Source organism: Triticum dicoccoides, chromosome 4A (assembly GCF_002162155.2).
Source record: "Triticum dicoccoides isolate Atlit2015 ecotype Zavitan chromosome 4A, WEW_v2.0, whole genome shotgun sequence".
NCBI lineage: Eukaryota > Viridiplantae > Streptophyta > Magnoliopsida > Poales > Poaceae > Triticum > Triticum dicoccoides.
This window is the reverse complement of record NC_041386.1, coordinates 17,299,584-17,314,339: the sequence shown is the minus strand read 5'-3', so window position 1 is coordinate 17,314,339 and position 14,756 is coordinate 17,299,584.

Here is a 14,756-nt window from a genome sequence, read left to right as displayed (position 1 = left end):
TGGTTTTCCTTTTCAAGAGCCCGACAACGGTCTACGGCGGCTTTTAATTCTACGGCCATATTAGCCATCTTCTTCCGGCTCTCGCCATGTGCGGCCTTCTCGGCTCGCAACTCTTCGGCCGCCTTCAAAGCAGCCGCATTACCCAATCTTGCTTGTTCCTTGGCTCGGGCAAGTTCCGCTCGCAAGGCTTCAACAGTGGCAACTCCATCTGCAGTCATAACATGTTAAAAACACTGGCATCATACTCTTCCTATTTGGCGTTTACCAGACAAGGATCCTTACCCCGCGGCTCGTCAAGCCTTCTGTTAACAAGCTCGATGTCGGCATCTGCCGCATCCAACCGCCGTTCTAAATGGGCAAACTGTCTAGTCCGGCTGGCCACCGGAGCTTCCATCTCCTGCACATAAAGGCAGTATGGTTATTACCTAGGAATATGATCCTCCGTTCGTCATCGTTTCCGACGACAACCAGAGTCTCAGGGGCTACTATCTACATAGGGCACACCTAGCATGTGCAGGACTATTACACATTCCTTTTCACGTACCTCAAAGCCTGTCAGTAGACTCATAAAAGCTTCATGCAATCCGCTTTCGGCGGACGATATCCTCTCCATCACCATATTCATCAGCACACGGTGATCATTTGAGATGGCCGCTCGCCCCACCAACTCCCTCAGAACATCCGATCGCACACTAGACGACGCCGGACTCTTTTGTCTACCCTCTTCGGGAGCCGGACACTGGGAGCCTCGGGGATCAATTGGATCACCTTCTGGCCTCTCCGCACTCAGAGAGGCCCTCCGCGATGACACTTCAGGGTCGCCCGCTTTCGGAGCGGAGGAGTCCGGAGGAGGCGTCTCGCTCTCCATCATCTCTGGAAGAAGATCCCCCGAAGACGAGCTCATTTGAGAGGGGCTAAGGCCCGAACTGCACAAATATATGCAGTGGTTATTTTCTCAAAAGAAAAAAAGATGGCATATCTGTACTACTAAAGTTTTCGGGTCACTTACGACTCCCGAGAGAATTGATCCCCCTGCGGACTTTGTGCGGCAGCACCGCCCCCCCGAGGTAGGGCCCCCGGTAGAAGATTTCTTCTCCCGTTTGGAAGCTTCGGCTTCCGAATTCCCGGGCGCAGTCCTTTTCCTTTTCCGGTCGTCTTCCTTCGTGGAGACGCTCGCTCCCTCGGTTAGAATAGGCAGCGTTGGGGGCCCGCGTGCACCTGCATTACCCTACACAGTATCTTCCTTCAAGGGATCCGGGCAAGGTGCGGTCTGGAGCATCTTTTCCAATACCGGATTCTCCAAGCCCTCAGGGAGGGGGGCCGAACACCGAATCAATTTCTCTTTTGTTAGCCAGTCCTGGTCGAAAAAGCAAACTCTCAATAACTTCGTAACGAAGGAAAGATAATATGTTTGGCCGGAAGATTCTTTACCTGTTCGGCGGCGCGGTTACTGCTCAGGCCCACATCCTCGGTGATTTCCGGACACTCTACTTGATGTACGAAGAATAAATTATACATATCCTCGTGCGTCAGGCCGAGAAAATTTTGAATGGCACACGGACCCTCGGGATTGAACTCCCACAAGCGAAGGGGCCGACGTTTGCAAGGCTGGACTTGACGAACCAGCATAACTTGTATTACCGCGACCAAACTGAGATCTCCGTTGAAGAGATCTCGAATGCGGCTTTGCAGTAAAGGCACGTCCTTGGCTGGACCCCAGCTCAGTCCTCTGCTGATCCATGACATCAGTCGTGGTGGAGGGCCCGAGCGAAAAACGGGGGCGGCCGCCCACTTGGCACTTCTAGGAGTCGTGACGTAGAACCACTCCTGTTGCCACAATGCAGACACCTCTGGGATGGAACCTTTGGGCCACGGAGCTCCCGCCATCTTGCGTATTGAGGCGCCTCCACACTCTGTATGTTGCCCTTCGATCATCGTCGGCTTTACTTCAAAGGTCTTGAGTCATAAGCCGAAGTGGGGGGTAACCCGGAGGAAGGCCTCGCATATGACAACAAAAGTCATGATATGTAGGAAGGAGTCCGGAGCTAGATCATGGAAATCTAGCCCGTAATAAAACATCAAGCCCCTGACGAAAGGATCCAGTGCAAAACCTAAACCCCGGAGGAAGTGGGGGACGAACACAACGCTCTTGTTGGGTTTGGGAGAGGGGACGGCCTGCCCCCGGGGAGGCAGCCGATGCGATATTTCGGCGGTTAGATACCTGGCCTCCCTCAACTTTTTGATGTCTTCTTCCGTGACGGAGGAGGGCATCCATCGGCCTTGAAGGCTGGATCCGGACATGACTGAAGGTTCTGAGCACCTGACCTGAGCTTTGGGCGTTTGAGCTTGAGGCGGGGGAAGGATTCGATTGAGCACGGGAGGGAAAAGTAAAAGCTTTGCCCCTTTATAGAGAGGGTGGATATCAAGCGTCCTCCCCGTGTCTGTTTGGACTTGCCTATGATCTAGGAGTCCTAGAAGCGGTTGGGTTACCCACGCCCATATTGATGAGAATCCCGTAATGAGGGGACACGATCTCTGCTTTGACAAGACGTGCCAAGGAAACCGCCTCGCATAACGCGCTGAGGTGGGATAGTGAAAAGATTTGGATAAAGGCTTGGCCATGGCGTGTCGCACCATGGAATACGTCATCAGATTAGATTTGTGTTAATATTATTATTCTCTCTATGGCAATACGTGGAAACTTATTTTGCAGAGCCGGACACTATCTTTGTGTTCAAGATCTTCTATGAAGTATTTGGAGGAGGAACCCGTCTTGCAATGCCGAAGACAATTTGCGCGTCGGACTCGTTGTCATTGAAGCCTGGTTCAGGGGCTACTGAGGGAGTCCTGATTAGAGGGTGTTCGGATAGCCGAACTATACCTTCAAGCCGGACTCCTGGACTATGGAGATACAAGATTGAAGACACCGTCCCGTGTCCGGAAGGGACTTTCCTTGGCGTGGAAGGCAAGCTTGGCGATATGGATGCTCAGATATCCTACCATTGTAACCGACTCTATGTAACCCTAACCCTATCCGGTGTCTATATAAACCGGAGGGTTTTAGTCCGTAGGACAACTTACACATCAACAATCATACCATAGGCTAGCTTCTAGGGTTTAGCCTCTCTGATCTCGTGGTAGATCAACTCTTGTAATACCCATACCATCAATATTAATCAAGCAGGACGTAGGGTTTTACCTCCATCGAGAGGGCCCGAACCTGGGTAAAACTTCGTGTCCCCTGCCTCCTGTTACCATCCAGCCTAGATGCACAGTTCGGGACCCCCTACCCGAGATCCGTCGGTTTTGACACCGACACTCCCCAACACTCAACTCTCTCTCACAGGATTTGGATTTGGTGGAAAGAAGATTTGAGTGGAAAACAACTTGGGGAAGGCTAGAGATCAAGATTCATATGGTAGGAATGGAATATCTTGGTCTCAACACAAGTGTAGGTGGTTCTCTCTCAGAAAAAGTAAGTTGGAAGTGTAGGTTCGTTCTGATAGCTCTCTCCCTAATGAAGAGGTGGTGGAGGGGTATATATAGCCTCCACACAAAATGTAACCGTTACACACAACTTCCCAAACTCGGTGGGACCGAATGGTTAAACTCGGTCGGACCGATTCAGCAAAGCTAGTGACCTTTAGGGTTTTCGGTGGGACCGACATGCAACTCGGTAGGACCGATATGATTAGGGTTAGGGCATAACGTAATCTCGGTGAGACCGATTACACAAACTCGGTGAGAACGATTTTGGTAATAAGCTAACCAGAGAGTTGGTCAGGTAAACTTGGTGGAACCGATCGCTCATTTCGGTGAGACCAAAACATTACAAAGGGAAAACAGAGAGTTTACATTGCAATCTCGGTGGGACCGATCGCTCATCTCGGTGAGACCGAAATGTTACGAAGGGAAACAGAGAGATTACAACCCCATCTCGGTGAGACCGAGATCCCTATCGGTGAGACCGATTTGCCTAGGGTTTGTGGCAGTGGCTATGACATTTGAAACTTGGTGGCGCCGGATAGGAAGAATCGGTGGGGCCGAGTTTGACTTTTGGTTTAGGTCATATGTGGATGTGAGAAAGTAGTTGATGGTTTTGGAGCATATCACTAAGCATTTTGAGCAAGAACCTCATTAAGAAACACCTCATCCCTCCTTGATAGTATTGGCTTTTCCTATAGACTCAATGTGATCTTGGATCACTAAAATGGAAAATGTAGAGTCTTGAGCTTTGAGCTTGAGCCAATCCTTTGTCCTTAGCATTTTGAGGGGTCCACTTTTCTCATCCATGCCATGCCAATCATTGAGCTTTCCTGAGATATTAATCTTGAAATAGTATTAGCTCAATGAGCTATATGTTGTTAGGAATTACCAAAACCACCTAGGGATAGTTGCACTTTCAATCTCCCCCTTTTTGGTAATTGATGACAACATATAGATAAAGCTTCGACAAATGATAATAAGAGTGAAAAACATTGTCTCTTTGAGAAGTATGTGAAAAGCAAGAGCTCCCCCTAAATTTGTGCATAGTTTAAGATTTGCTTTGGACTGCAAATGCACAAAGAGTTAGGATCATGGGTTACTCTTCCATGTCACATACATCTTGGTGGAGTGCTTAAAATGATAATAATTAAAATACATGCACTCATCACCAAGTAAAGTGAGTGATCATATAAAAGGATAATGTCATCCAACAAGCATTAAGGTAGCATATGATCAAACACATGATCATCTAAGCAAGCACAAAGTATAAAGTATCTCAACCAAGCAAATAATAAAGTTCAACCACCAAGGAGAACGCAAGAGAGAACAAAAGCAACACTCTCTCTCAAAGCTTATGATCTATACATTTTCTCCCCCTTTGGCAACAAGTTACCAAAAAGTTCATAAAAATGCATAGTGCTAAGTCGTCACTCAGGCTTGGTATTCAGGTGGTGGTGTAGACAGAACTCCAAGGACGAAGGTGTCAGTCGATGTAGATGGAGCTGGTGGAGTAGGTGCTGGAGCTGGTGGCACTGAAGCTGTAGCTGGTGCAGATGAAGTTGCTCTAGTGTCTGTGACAGGCATAGCAGCAGACCTCTGACCTCTGGGCACTCTAGCAAAAGCATCAGTGGTTGTCTTGCCCTTCTTCTCCTGCACTTCCTCCTGAAGTTGCTCAACAACAGATTGTATCTCAGTAACCTTCACATCTAAGTCATAGAACTTCTGCTCCACGATCCTCTCCAAGCTCTCCTGGTTTTGAGTCAGGGTAGCCAGTCCCTTCTCAATCCTCAGAGTGGAGGCAATCAAGTAGCCAAGCTGATCTTGCTTACTCTTCAGAAGATACTGAGATGCCTCATCCATAGTTGGCATCTTTGCAGCCTTTTCAGCCCTTGCCTTCTCCTTCTTGGCTTGTGTGTGCACAGAAGATGGTTCATTTTCATCCATCACCACAGTGTTGTCCTCAAAGACTGGGTAGATGGCAGGTGCTCCTTGTCCAGCAGATATGTGCCAGTGCCCATCTTGGAGTTGATCAGCTCCTGGATCTGTGGGGCATACCCACAACTTCTCTTCTAATCTGCAGCTGTCCTCTTTATGGTTTCCACAATTAGGCTCATGACTTTGAACTTTTGAGGAACATAAAAAATGTACAGCAAGTTGATGGAGTGACCTCTAATCATCTTGTGATCACCTGACTTTGGCAAAAGAGTGTGCCTGAGGATCCAGTTGATTGTTGGCAAGCCTGACAAAAGGTAATGTACTGATCCAAACTTGTGTGTCTCAAGAGCAGCATCTGGGATCTCTTTGTACATGTGTGCCATGGTGTTGTGATCCTTATTCTTCTTGGCATAGACATTCAGGTCATCTTCTTGTTCTTCTGGGGCATTGATCAACTAAGCCCATTCTGCAACTGTTGACTGGTACCTAGTGGATTCAGACATCCAGACAATCCTTCCATCTGGGTAGAAGTGAGCTGTGGAGTAGAACTGCATGATGAGCTCATCATTCCACTTTGTGAGCTTCTGAGCCACAAACTCATCGACTCCACACGCCTTGAAGCTGTCATATACACCAGGGAAGTGATCCTCATTTTCCTTAATGAATGTCCAATCGACCCATCTCATGTCACACACTATGGGCTTCTTGTCAAGTAAGATAGTCTCATAGAAGTCCTGTTGTTCCTTTGTATGGAACCTGTAGTCCACAGTAGTTCTTCTTCTGGTGGCATATGGATCTGACTCTCTCCATAGCCTCAATCCTGAATCCTTCCTTATGTTCATGTTCTCAGCTACCGGATGAGCATCATTGTGGTCTGGAATTTTTGGCTTCAACTTCCTCAAGACATGTGACTCATCATCTTCTTCTTCCATTGCAGCTTCAGGCACTGGGGCCTTATTCTTCTCCTCAGCAGGGATGTTCCTAGTGACCCTCTTTGGTTTTGGCTTTGGAGCTAGAGGAACAGTCTTAGGGGCAGTCTTAGGCTTAGATGGAACAACCCCTGCCCTTATAGAATCTCCCATAAGCTTTTGAGCTTTGGGTGCCGGTGCTGCATCCTCTTCCTCTTCCTCTTCCTCTTCTTCAGAGTCTTTCATTATTGAAGATCTCCTAAGCACTCTGGCAGTGGTCTTCCTGACCCTCTCTTTCCTTTTCTTTTCTGCCACAACCTGCTCTTTGGGTGCAGATCCCAAAGTCTCTTGAGTGGATGTTCTGGCTTTTGACATGGGAGATCTCTTGGCAGGAACCTTTTTCTTCATCCCTGGCTTAGTGGCAGCAGCTGTGCCATATTCCTTTTTCAGGACTTTCCTCTTTGAGGTGGCCTCTTCCTCAGCAGCCACATAGTCCTCATCCTCTGAATCTGAGGTTTTCTTCTTTCTGGTCCTGGTGGCTGCCTTAGGAAAGTTACTGGGTGTGTTCCTGCTTCCATCATCTGAGCTACTAGAGGGACTAGTGCCCTCACTCATGTTAACCTGCTCCTCAGATTTGTTCTGACTGTCACTCTGATCTGACATGATGCAAACACTGACAGCAGACCCTGTGAATAGATTATAGATGAGGTAGAGTGGATGAGCATCACAAAGTGCAGAGGTTTTTGCAAAAGAATGAATCACAAATTTAGTTTTAGTTCTCGACAGAAAGCATTTCGGATCTACCGATTTGAAATCTTAGTGATACCGAAGCAGCTGTTGGAACCTAAAATAGTGAACTCGGTCAGACCGAGTCATAGTTCGGTGGCACCGAGACTGCTAGGGTTTCACAAAGACTCGAACTCAGTCACACCAATTTGCAATTCTCAGTCAGACCGAGAATCACATGTGCAATGGCCTGAGCCAAATCGGTGGAACCGATTTCAACAACTCGGTCGGTCCGAGATGGTTTCGGCGAAAACCTAACCCTAATTTTTTCAATCCTCATCTAAAATACGGAGTGTTTTCATTGGATAGAATGATCTCAATCGTGGCAAGACATATGGCAAAACAATGTGCTGGGGAATCGGAGTGAGAATAGCACAAAGATCAAGTCCATACCCTAGTTCGGCGATGGACTTGCTACGGCGGCAACGGCGGAGACGATCCCGTTGACGGCGGCGGAGACTAGCGACTGGAGGCGGCTGGCGACGATGAGGACGATCCGGAGACCCAGGGAGGCAGAGCAGGCTGAGCGCGGGCGAAGAGGTTCGGAAAGTTTTCCAAATTTTGGCCAGTGGGTATATATAGCCTGACCCTGTCAGTGTGACCGAGTGGAACAACTCGGTGGCACCGAGATGCAAAACTGCGAGCAGTTACTGAAACTCGGTGTGATCGAAAAGTTCAAATCGGTTGCACCAAGATTAAAAACCTAGATCGACTTAGTGATCTCGGTATGACCGAAATGGATGAGTCGGTCAGACCAAAACACACAAAGAAGTTTTGGAAGTTTATGTCTATGACGAATCGGGGACTCTGAGTGCTCCTCACACAGAGTGGTTCGAATCTGACTTGATCAAACTTTGTGATGCAGCATGAATAGAGTTTGAGGCAAGAAGAGCAGAGATAGCTAGAGAAGGTTCTTAGGCATTCTTGTCTATCCACTTGGCAAGAGAAAAATAAACCAACCAATCAAAACAACAAGTGGATGTCCTCGAATGAGTAAATTATGCAACCAACATGCTCACACAATAAAATGACAAATGAAATATGTGGCAAAGCATGCACAAACAGTTCTAGCATATATCAAGCAATTGGCGATGACTAGGTCATCTATATATGAGTATATTGACTTAGGAGTCAAATGAGAACATTTGATCATAGGTCATACTCATCGTTTAAGCACAAGTGGGGTTACCACTTTTACATAAAGCGTTGTTGTGTTCACACCATTAGAGTTGCTTGAGCTCAATTCTTAGAGTAAAGCTCCCCCTAGATGTGAGATCCCCCCTAATAGGGATGAACTAACCTTGGGTTTTGTCGATGATGACTTCATGTAGGTGTTGAAGATGTGGATGCTCTAAGTTGATGTAGATTATTCGGAGCTATCCTTTGGAGTGAGCTGCACTTTCAATACCAACACGGGTTAGTCCCACAAGGAACAAACAAGGATATCCATAGACATAGAGTGATGCGCACACAAGATGATGTCTATGAGAGCATTAGGTTACCTTGTCTCTTGGCTTACCAACAAGAGGGTTTGTGACTCCTTGAACCAGTGCAAGATGTGGAAGTTGATTGCACTTGTTCTTGCCAAAATGATAAGAGTGAAGTACGTTGGCGGAGTCACCCTCAAGAACTCTCTAGTTCTTCTTCTTCGGGATCCACACCATCTTGATGGGAATCCTCGGAGTTGTAGTTGTACTTGATGAAGTGGAACTTGATGTAGTCTTGGGAAGCCACTTGACCAAGGCCTTAGGAGCTTCTTCAAATGCATGAATTTCCTCTTGAAGCTTGTCCTTGCCTTTTTCCTTGTGGTCTTGTGGTGGAAGATCATCTTGAGCTTGTGTCCCTTTGAAAGAAGTAGGATCATACTTCTCTTGTTGAGGAACAAACTTCGTCTTGGGGTATTGATCTTCTTCCCACTCAACTCCGTTGGCATTGAACTTTCGTTCAAAACCAATACCTTGATTCTTCCGGTGCCTTCCTTGCTTGCGTACAATTTCCTCGAACTGCTTACTCCCGGCAAGGCTCTTGTAAACACCTTTCTCTATGATTCCCTTCAACAAGCTATTTTCTTGCTCAAGTGTAACTTGGCTAAGAGAATCATTAGTGGAATCAAGAGAACTACTAGAAGCAACAATATTGGATTTAGAATGATTATTGTTACTACTAGAGGAAGAATCCTTCTTGTTCTTGCTACTAGACTTGACTTGAGGCATGTAAGTGGATAAGAGTAAACGCTTGGCAATGTAAGAAGAACTTTTCTTGCGAAGATCATCATTGATTTCCTTTAGGAACTCATGCTCTTGCTCAAGATTGAGCTTCTCAAAACGTAATTTCTCGTGAGTCCTTAAAAGTTCTCAATGATCTTCTAAGATAGTTTCATGAGCTAACTTAAGAGTGTTTAGTTCTTTAGTTAGAGACTCAATCTTCTCCTTATCATTGTCATTCGTTTCATCTTGATTAGCATGATTAATTGATGTTTCATCATAGTATTCATCACTAGAGTTGTCAACAAGTAAATCATCATCACCTAACAAGTCATCTTCATCACTATTGAAATCAACATACTCGGGGTGTGATACCTTTGGACCTTTGGCCATGAAGCATCTTCCAATTCCTTCATTTGGTGAATCAAATATGTTGTAGGAGTTGGTTGACACAAGTGCTAGACCGGCAACACCTTCATCTTGAGTATATTCGGAGTCGGAGTGATAGCTTCTCTCGGAGTGATTGTCGGAGTTGGAGCCGGATACCCATTCACCAACATGAGCTTGATGTCTTAGTTTTCCGTAGCTCCTTGACGGCTTGTCCTTCCTTTACGAATCCTTGCTTCTCTGGGATGTTCTTCGTTCATAACGATCATCTCTACTCCTTCTCTCTCTTGATGGTGATTCTTCTCTTCTACTTCTTCTTTTTGGAGAATCTTCTCTTCTCTTGTAGGGTGTCGTACACTCATTGGAATAGTGTCCGGGTCTTCCACAATTGTAGTAGTTTCGCTCTCGACTAGAAGATCTTTTGTCATTGTAGAACCTTGACTTGGAACTTCTCTCTTTGCTTCTACTCTTGTAGAACTTGTTGAAGTTCTTCACCATTAGGCTCAATTCTTCATTGAAGGTTTGTTTCTCACTTGATGATGTGGGAGCTTCACATGAGGCTTTGTAAGCACCACTTGACTTGTTATGGAGCTCCTCTTTATCCTTGAGTGACATCTCATGAGCAACAATTCTTCTAATGACTTCCGTTGGCTTGAGATCTTTGTAATTTGGCATCATTTGGATCAATGTGCATACGGTATCATATTTTCCATCCAAGGCTCTTAGGATCTTCTTGATGATGAATTTGTCGGTCATCTCTTCACTTCCTAAGTCGGCAATCTCATTTGTGATAAGAGCAAGCCTAGAGTACATTTCAGCGACACCTTCACCATCCTTCATTTTGAACTTATCAAGTTGACTCTGAAGCACATCCAACTTGGATTCCTTGACGGAGTCGGTACCTTCATGCATATCAATCAAAGTATCCCAAATTTCCTTTGCATTCTCAGGACGGCTGATTTTGTTGAATTCTTCGGGGCATAATCCATTGAAGAGGATATCACAAGCTTGAGCATTGTACTGTAGCATCTTCAACTCTTCCGCAGTAGCTTCACGATTCGGTTCTCTCCCATCAAAGAATTCACCTTGCAAGCCAATACACACAATAGCCCAAACGGCGGGATTATGTCCAAGAATATGCATTTTCATCTTATGCTTCCAACTAGCAAAATTAGTACCATCAAAGTAAGGACCTCTACAGTGGTAATTTCCCTCGCCAGACGCCATACTCTCCTAGGTTGTGAAACCAAGGCTATGACCACCAAAAGCTATGGAAATCAAAGCAAATGGAGATCAAAGCTCTGATACCACTTGTAGGATCGAAAGTATGTCTAGAGGGGGGGTGATTAGACTACTTGACCAAATAAAAATCTAGCCTTTTCCCAACTTGGCAGATTTTAGCAACTTTGGACAAGTCAAGCAATCTTAACACAATTCAAGCAAGCATGCAAAGAGTATATGAGCAACGGAAAGTAAAGCATGCAACTTGCAAGAATGTAAAGGGAAGGGTTTGGAGGATTCAAACGCAATTGGAGACACGGATGTTTTTGTCGTGGTTCCGATAGGTGGTGCTATCGTACATCCACGTTGATGGAGACTTCAACCCACAAAGGGTAACGGTTGCGCGAGTCCACGGAGGGCTCCACCCACGAAGGGCCCACGAAGAAGCAACCTTGTCTATCCCACCATGGCCATCACCCACGAAGGACTTGCCTCACTAGCGGTAGATCTTCATGAAGTAGGCGATCTCGTTGCCCTTACAAACTCCTTGGTTCAACTCCACAATCTTGTCGGAGGCTCCCAAGTGACACCTAGCCAATCTAGGAGACACCACTCTCCAAGAAGTAACAAATGGTGTGTTGATGATGAACTCCTTGCTCTTGTGCTTCAAATGATAGTCTCCCCAACACTCAACTCTCTCTCACAGGATTTGGATTTGGTGGAAAGAAGATTTGAGTGGAAAGCAACTTGGGAAGGCTAGAGATCAAGATTCATATGGTAGGAAAGGAATATCTTGGTCTCAACACAAGTGTAGGTGGTTCTCTCTCAGAAAAAAGTAAGTTGGAAGTGTAGGTTCGTTCTGATAGCTCTCTCCCTAATGAAGAGGTGGTGGAGGGGTATATATAGCCCCCACACAAAATCTAACCGTTACACATAACTTCCCAAACTCGGTGGGACCGAATGGTTAAACTCGGTCGGACCGATTCAGCAAAGCTAGTGACCATTAGGGTTTTCGGTGGGACAGACATGCAACTCGGTAGGACCGATATGATTAGGGTTAGGGCATAACGTAATCTCGGTGAGACCGATTACACAAACTCAGTGAGACCGATTTTGGTAATAAGCTAACCAGAGAGTTGGTCAGGTAAACTCGGTGGGACCGATCGCTCATTTCGGTGAGACCGAAACGTTACAAAGGGAAAACAGAGAGTTTACATTGCAATCTCGGTGGGACCGATCGCTCATCTCGGTGAGACCTAAATGTTACGAAGGGAAACAAAGAGATTACAACCCCATCTCAGTGAGACCGAGATCCCTATCGGTGAGACCGATTTGCCTAGGTTTGTGGCAGTGGCTATGACAATTGAAACTCGGTGGCGCCGGATAGGAAGAATTGGTGGGGCCGAGTTTGACTTTTGGTTTAGGTCATATGTGGATGTGGTAAAGTAGTTGAGGGTTTTGGAGCATATCACTAAGCATTTTGAGCAAGAACCTCATTAAGCAACACCTCATCCCTCCTTGATAGTATTGGCTTTTCCTATAGACTCAATGTGATCTTGGATCACTAAAATGGAAAATGTAGAGTCTTGAGCTTTGAGCTTGAGCCAATCCTTTGTCCTTAGCATTTTGAGGGGTCCACTTTTCTCATCCATGCAATGCCAATCATTGAGCTTTCCTGAGATATTAATCTTGAAATAGTATGAGCTCAATGAGCTATATGTTGTTACGAATTACCAAAACCTCCTAGGGATAGTTGCACTTTCACTTGCCAGTAATGAGATTGAACTAGGTATTGAGATACCGACGATCGAATCTCGGGCAAGTAACATACCGATGACAAAGGGAATAACGTATATCGTTATGCAGTTTGACCGATAAAGATCTTCATAGAATATGTAGGAGCCAATACGAACATCCAGTTTCCGCTATTGGTTATTGACCAGAGACGTGTCTCGGTCATGTCTACATAGTTCTCGAACCCGTAGGGTCCACACGCTTAATGTTCGGTGACGATCGGTATTATGAGTTTATGTGTTTTGATGTACCAAAGGTAGTTTGGAGTCCAGGATATGTTCAGGGACATGACGAGGAGTCTCGAAATGGTCGAGACATAAAGATCGATATATTGGATGACTATATTTGGACATTGGAATGGTTCCGGGTGAGTTTAGGCATATACTAGAGCACCGGGAGGTTACCGGAACCCCCCGGGAGGTATATGGGCCTTATTGGGCCATGGTGGGAGAGAAGAGAGGGAGGCCTAGAAGGCCCCCCCTCAATCCCGATCCGAATTGGGTGGGGGCCAGCCCCCCCTTTTCCTCCCCCCTCTCTCCCCCTTCCTTCCACTCCTAGTCCAACTAGGGAAGGGGGGGAATCCTACTCCCGGTGGGAGTAGGACTCCCCATAGGGCGTGCCATAGGAGGGCCGACGCTCCCCCTCCTCCACTCCTTTATATACGGGGGAGGGGGCACCCCATGGACACACAAGTTGATCATTGATCTTTTAGCCGTGTGCAGTGCCCCCCTCCACGATAATCCACCTCGGTCATATTGTATCGGTGCTTAGGCGAAGCCCTGTTCTGGTAGCATCATCATCACCATCATCATGCCGTCGTGCTGACGAAGCTCTCCCTCGACACTCTGCTGGATCGTGAGTTCGTGGGACGTCACCGAGCCGAACATGTGCAGATCACGGAGGTGTCGTGCCTTCGGTACTAGGATCGGTCGATCATGAAGACGTACGACTACATCAACCGCGTTGTCATAACGCTTCCGCTTATGGTCTATGAGGGTACGTGGATAACACTCTTCCCCTCTCGTTGCTATGCATCACCATGATCTTGCGTGTGAGTAGGAATTTTTTTTGAAATTACTGCGTTCCCCAACAATGGCATTCGAGCCAAGTTTATGTGTAGATGTTATATGCACGAGTAGAACACAAAGGAGTTCTGGGCGTGGGTATATACATATTGCTTGCCGTCACTAGTTGATTCTTTATTCAGCGGCATTGTTGGATGAAGTGGCCTAGATCGACATTACGCGTACGCTTACGTGAGACTGATTCTACCGACGTGCTTCGCACACAGGTGGCTAGTGGGTGTCTGTTTCTCCACCTTTAGTTGAACCGGATTCAATGAACAAGGTTCTTTCTGAAGATCAAAAAACAATCACTATACCGCGTTGTGGTTTTTGATGCGTAGGTAAGAACGGTTCTTGCTCAGCCCGTAGCAGCCACGTAAAACTTGCAACAACAAAGTAGAGGACATCTAACGAGAGCAGCTAAATGGCTCCCGAGCCCAGATGCTCTCGGAATCTGAGCGGTACGTGTTGGCTTGGGATTTGTGCCGATTAATATTTTGGCCACACATATGATTTTGAAATACAAATGCGAATACAATTGTACCTGAGCGATACAGTACCAAAACCCCACACAGAATATCTCCACCCCTGCATGCTGTCATCCGGCCCCCTCCCCCCGCATCCTCCATCCTCTCGATCCTTCTCTACTACGGCGACTAGGGGAGGCCGGCCCCGGCGAAGATCCGGCGACGGTGAGCTCCTCAAGCTCACCACGAAATTCGCAGCCAGATCAGCACCTCCCGTTCCGTCTCTATCGAGCTCCAATGCCCTGGATCCACTTTTTCTTGCGATCGACGCCTCAAGATCTGCAGCGGCGAGGTACTCTACCCGATCTTGGAGGGCACGCACGCCCTTGTTCGATGACGGCGACGTCATGTTCCTGTCCTCCCCAAGCTCCCCTACCAAATCAGCTCTCTCCAGCAGCCGCTGGAACTATGGTCTTCATACACACCGGAGCTGCTAAACCGCCA